At 37.9% G+C, this 6,259-nt stretch overlaps 1 long non-coding RNA gene across 4 annotated transcripts in view; it reads left to right on the top strand.

Annotated features, from left to right (window-relative positions):
* Nucleotides 1-11: 11 nt before the first annotated feature.
* The window catches only part of LOC144381381 (uncharacterized), a 49,077-nt gene continuing 42,829 nt past the window's right edge, over nucleotides 12-6,259 (top strand). For 3 of the 4 annotated variants that reach the window (XR_013446504.1, XR_013446505.1, XR_013446503.1), the window contains exons 1-2: nucleotides 12-333; nucleotides 1,582-1,749. This is a non-coding gene — a long non-coding RNA (uncharacterized LOC144381381). Of the gene's footprint in view, nucleotides 334-1,581; nucleotides 4,458-6,259 lie in introns of those variants that run through there. The other variant, XR_013446502.1, reaches the window with a different exon arrangement.

The raw sequence follows: 6,259 nt of genomic DNA, 5'->3' as shown, positions 1-6,259 counted from the left end.
CCCCACAGCGGAACCCAAAGCCACCCCAAGGCTTCCGCTTCCGCCCCCGCTGTTTGAGGGTGCTGATTCGTCGACAGCGCCAAACTGGGCCCACCCCATCCGGCTCACTTAACACTCTCTGATTGGTCATTTTCAGGGGGCGGGGCTGTAGAGAGGCGTAGCGAGGTGAGAAGGTTGGGAAGAGAAGAGTCGATGGGAGTTGTTGGAATTGGTATTTGGTTCTCGATGGCCCGTGAACAGCATTCTGGAAGCTGTTAAGAATTGTTTGAAAAGACTTGAGGAACACCTACTACATTCTTCTGCTCACTGTATTCCAGCATTAAAAAAGCCTGGGTAAGACCTTAGAACTGAGCCTTTTATCTGCACAAAGATCTCCGGTTCTCTCTGGGAGTGGATAGGGGAGCCAGCCGGAGTAAGTCAGTGAAGAATGGGAAACGTCCTCCTCGTTTTCTGTCAGTTGTTAGAATCTAGGGGAGGGCTACTTAGTTCTTTCTGGATCCTGCAGAACATTCTAAAGGTAGCTTAATTTTAGAAGCAACTGCAAATAATGAATATCCTTTCCGCATTTAGAACTTGTGTTAGAAACTCTCATACCCTTAAGTTCCAAGTTTTGACATTCCAACTGACAGACTTTTTATGTGCTTACAGCTTTTAGCTAAACCTGTAGAACAGATGGCAAATAGGACCTTAAGGCCTTTCAAAACCAATAAAGCAAACAAATATCTAACTTCTCCATTAGATATATAAAAGTGTCCTATATTGTAATTCTCATTTTCTGAGGAGCAGGCATTGTACTGAATACCTCTATTATATCCGTTGATCTGTACAAAAAGCCAGAGAGGTAGGCAGTTTTGCATGTTACAGATGAGAAAACAGGTTCAAGTGATTAAGTAATTTGCTTTTGCTCATGGAGCTAGTTAGTGGTAGAGCTGGAATTCTAACCTTGGTCTCTTGACTCCAAAGGCACTGCTAAGCATTTGACCTGTCACACAGCACCTGCCACCTGAGAATTTCTGACTAATGACTATGTGGACAAGAAAACCTCGGTATTGAGTGCACCTAGCCTAGAATTCTCACAGGGGCACTGAGGGAGTGTTACCAGCTCCAGTGTCATCTGTCCTAGCCAAAGTCTGGAGCTGGATTTCTGCACCCATCTATCAAATCCTTAACATTTCCATTTTCCAGCCTGGCCTCTTTTAATACAAACTGCTTTCTTAAAGGGAAATAGGCCTTTTGTTTGTTCTTCCTAAGGTAGTCTACAAAATTAAAATGGTTGTTTATTTCCTGGTCATTAAATTAATGCATATTCCATTGTTAAATTTCAGAAAATAGAAGAATAAAGAAAAGTAGCCCTTACTGTACAACCAAGTATGACCACTACTTACTTTTTAGTACACAATATATCTTCTTGGATATAACGCACACACAGATTGTCTCTGTGCTTTCAGCCATAGTCATTGCCACGTTTAATAGTCTTCCTCCTTCCTGCTCATGGGCAAATCGTTTTCACCCAGTGTATGAAACCTTTCACGGTTACAGCATTCATGTTGTATTATAATTATGTATTTATATGTCTTCTAGACCGAGTTCCTAGGAGCAAGCTAAAGTTCTAGAACTATTAGAATAAAGCAAGAGATGGAAGAGACCAGAATGGTCTGATGCACAAGTGGTTTCACACACCAGTTTGTGAATTTCATCTATGGTGAAGTTTCTGCAGATCAGCGGGGAAATGAGAAAAAAAAATATATAGTGAGTTTTCATTTAGTCAAACTTATTCTTAAGGATTGTGCTTTATTTTGAAATTGTCCATTCTATTTCTTTTATGTGATGACAGTTATAGAGCAGTAGTTGTTTTCTAAATATTTTTCCTTGGAAAATAAAATGTTGCTAATTTTATTTGCTCCCATTTGGTTTATTTTATTTCTGAAATTTTTCTTGGTTCATGAAATCCTAAAGTCTAGCAATCACTGAGATAGAGAATGGCCACCAGTTTCAGCAATTATAATGCTGGCGTGATCCTAATCTACTTGCTATACTTCCTATAGGTATTCTCTGTATTCTTTCTGGATATGACTTAGCCTAAGCCAGAGGATGGATCTGAGCTTGATGTTTTAGAAAATAAGAAATGGCTGTAACTGGCAGATGGTACTAGAGCCAAAAGTAAGATATTAGTCATCCTTAATGCAGTTTATATAGATAAAACGAAGTTTCTCTTTGTTACTGTATTATATGAAAATATGTAGATGGAATTTTGACATCCATGGAGGATATGTTTGGGTTAGTCTGACAAAAAAGTAAGTTAATAAAATTCACTCTGAGGGATCCTGGGAGGTGGGCACTGTTAACCCTTTGGCATATGTTTCCATCTCTAAATATGTCCATGGTGGTTTTAAAATATGGTACCACTTCTTTGATGTCCTTGCCATAAAAAGATATACCTTGTGTCCCCTCCCTTAAATCTAGATGGGCTTATGATTGATTTATACAATAGAATATAGTGAAAGTGATCATAATCACCATATGTGACATCAGAGGCTAGGTCATAAAAGGCCATGCAACTCCATCTTCTCTGTTGAAACACTTGCTTTTGGAACTCTCAGCCATCATGTAAGAAGTTGACTGTCTGAGTCAGGTGTGCTGTGGAAAGCCCAGAACAATAGGGAGACCCCTTGAAGTACTCTCATTGACAGTCACAGCTGAGACCACCCTCCAGTTAGCCCAGGTACCAGTTACATGAGTGGTGAAGCAGATTCCAGCTCTCAGCCATTTGAGCCACCCTTCAGCCTTTTCAGTCTTCCCAGCTGAGGCCATAGACTTGTGGACCAGAAGGAAGCCATTCCTGTTCTGTCTTGTCCTAATTCCTGACCTGAAGAATCCATGGCCTTAAAAGAATTGGAAAACAAGACACAGACTGGGAGAAATATTTGTAAAAAATACATCTGATAAGGGACTGTTACTCAAAATGTATAAAGAACTTTTAAAACTCAACAATAGGAAAATAAAAACTCATTAAAAAAATGGGCCGAACACCTTAACAGACCTCACCAAAGAAGATAATACAGATGTCAAGTGAGTATATGCAAAGATGCTCTACATCATACCATCAGGGAAATGCAAAGTAAAACAAAATGACTCACCACTACACGGCTATTAGAATGGCCAAAATCCAGAACACTGACAACACCAAATGCTGGTGAAGATGTGGAGCAAAAGGATTCTCATACATTGTTAGTGGGAATGCAAAACGGTACAGCCACTTTGGAAGATAGTTTGTAAGTTTCTAACAAAATGAAACATACTCTTCCCATGTGATCCAACAATTGCACTTGTTACTATTTACCTAAAGGAGGTGAAACCTTATGTCCATACAGAAACCTGCACCTTGATGTTCATAGCACTTTTACTCATAATTGCCAAAACTTAGAAGCAACCAAGATGTCCTTCAGTAGATAAATGGATTAATAAACAGTGGTACATTCAGACAATGGAATATTATTTAGCACTAAAAAGAACTGAGCTGCCAAGCTATGAAAAGACATGGAGGAAACTTAAATGACAACTACAAGGTGAAAGAAGCCAATCTGAAAAGGCTACACACTATGATTCCAATTATATGTCATTCTGGAAAAGACAAAACTATGGAGACAGTAAAAAAGATCAGTGGTTGCCAGATGGGGACAAGGGAGAGATGAATAGGCAGAATATAGAGGATTTTTAGGGCAACGAAAATATTCTGTATATTGAATGTATGTCACTGTGCTTTTGTCCAAATCCATAGAATGTACGTCACCAGGTATGAACCCTAAGGTAAATAGTGGACTTTGGGTGATTTTGATGTGTCGATGTAGATTGATCCTTGGTAAAAAAAATGGACCCTTCTGGTAGACAATCCTGATAATGGGAGAGGCTGTGCATGTGGGGGGACAGTGGGTATATAGGAATTCTCTGTGCCTTTGGCTCACTTTTGTTGTAAATCCAAAACTGCTCTGAGAAAACAAAGTCTTAAAAAGAATCATAAGCATTATGAAAATGATTGTTTTACTTCTTTGTTTAGGGTTGGTTGTTACGTGTCTGTGCCAGAGAATAGATAACTGGAACCATGTCCTTTGTCTCTGTATTTACGTACACTCTACCTATTTGAAAAAGGCTTCTGGCTTAGAGTGATTTTTTGCCTAGAACTGACTTTAAGCCTAGAAAAGGTGTCTAGGGTTTTCTTTTTTAGGAATATGTTGCCTTCAGAGTCTGAGATTGTGCTAACCAATGAAAGAGTTAAGTGAGTGTTAGATTTCAAGATTGCAAATGCAGGGAGGGGATGTGAGTAGGTCTTTACATTATGCTTGATTCTGTAATGTGTCATTTTTTTCTCCTCCCAAATGGGAGGGAAAATAGCCTGCTATGTACCAAATAAATGGGGAAGAAAATAAAAGTGGAACAAGCTGTAATATCAAACTTTAAAATCTGAACTTTTGAAAACTGAGTATTTTTGCCCATTAAGTGTCAGCTTTACCTACCACATTGTTTGGGTTACATTTTAAGCTTCATTGAAGACAGTATAGTTTATTTATTCATTTTTGCCTCCTCTGCATCTGTAATAGGTAAAGCTGTACACACGTCTGTGTATTATCAGATTTCTACATATATGTCTGTATGTCTTTATATACATTTTGACCTCATCTTAGGCTTCCCTCAAGTATTTTTTGGTTGTATTAAAAGTTTTGGTGGATGTAACAAATATGTGAAATGTGAACATCTGTTTAACATGTTCATGTTAAAAGAAAATTATAATGACGTGGAAAAAATTTTTAAATATTTCATGTCATTTTGTTCATTTTGTTCAGTGGGTCTTAGGATTCAGAGCAAACTATGGCCTGCCACCCAGTTGTGGTCTGCAGTCTATTTTGTATGGCTCATGAGCTAAGAGCTGTTTTTACATCTTTTTTTTATTGTAGTAAAATAACAATATAAAATTTGCCATTTAACCATTTTTAAGTGTACAGTTCAGTGGCGTTAAGTACATTCATATTGTTGTGAAACTGCCACCACCAAATCCATATGCAATTTTTTCATTGTCCCAAAATGAAACTTTGTATCTATTTGACACTAACTCCCCATTTCCCTTTTCCCCCAGTTCATGGTAATCACCATCCTACTTTCTGTCTCTATGAATAGGTACTTCGTGTAAGGGGAGTCATACAGTATTTGTCCTTTTACATCTAGCGTATTTCACTTAGCATAATGTTTTTAAGGTCCATTCATGTTGTAGCATGTATCAGAACTTTCTTTTTTAAGGCTGACTAGTATGATATTGTATGTATATACCACATGTTCTTTATCCATTCACCTGTCAGTGGGTATTTGGGTTTCCATCTTTTGCCTATTGTAAATATTGCTGCTGTGAACATTGGAGTGTGTACTTTGACCTTTTAACCCTGACCACAGACCCTCCTTCTAGCCCCTAATGGTGTCTAGTGCTGCTGTGTACAAAGGCATACAAAGGGAAGTGGAGAACTGTTAGTTCAGTGGGTGTGGAGTTTCAGCTTTTCAAGATGTAATGAGATTTGGAGATTGGTTGACAGCAATGTGAATACACCTACTGCTTTCAATTGGCTCTTACATTTTTAGAGTTGTTAAAAAAGATAAAGTATTTAAAAATAATATCTGGCCTTTCACAGAAAAAGTTTGCCAACCCTTAATTTAGAGTAAATTTTAAAACTTCTTTAATGGGCTATTATTGCTGAATGAATTTTAACATAAAGTTCATTTCTTCACTAGAGAAGTATTTATTTTAGTGGACTTTCTCATACTAAATATTTGGGGAACTCTAGTTATTTGGTCCCCAAACCAACATTGAAAAAATCATGGTTTTGTTTTTGTTATTAAGTAAGAGTAAGATTCACTGATTTATAAGCAAGATTCATTGATTTTGAAGGAATCCTGCAGTAAATTCAGAGTAATGGGGCACAAAGGTTCCTTTCTTTAGAGCCTGGATGGAGTGAAAGAAAGGCCCCACTAGGTATAACTAGGCAAATAGAGGCTGGAGGCACTGTCCTTTTTACTTTTGCTCTACTTTTCTGATTCTACTCTGGACAAGCTGTGTCTTTTGAACCCTGGTAAGTCCTTAAGACAGAGATTCCCAAACTTGTTTGACAACACCATTGGAATCTCTAATTTTTTCGTGGTGTCCTTGAGCCTAAGAAATACTGCATAGTTCCATTTATTAAGTTATTAGATCCAAACAACCTAACCATAGACATTCTTA

This window comes from Halichoerus grypus, chromosome 3 (assembly GCF_964656455.1).
Source record: "Halichoerus grypus chromosome 3, mHalGry1.hap1.1, whole genome shotgun sequence".
Taxonomy (NCBI): domain Eukaryota; kingdom Metazoa; phylum Chordata; class Mammalia; order Carnivora; family Phocidae; genus Halichoerus; species Halichoerus grypus.
Note: the sequence above shows the minus strand (reverse complement) of the source record. Positions and strands in the feature narration are given on the sequence as shown.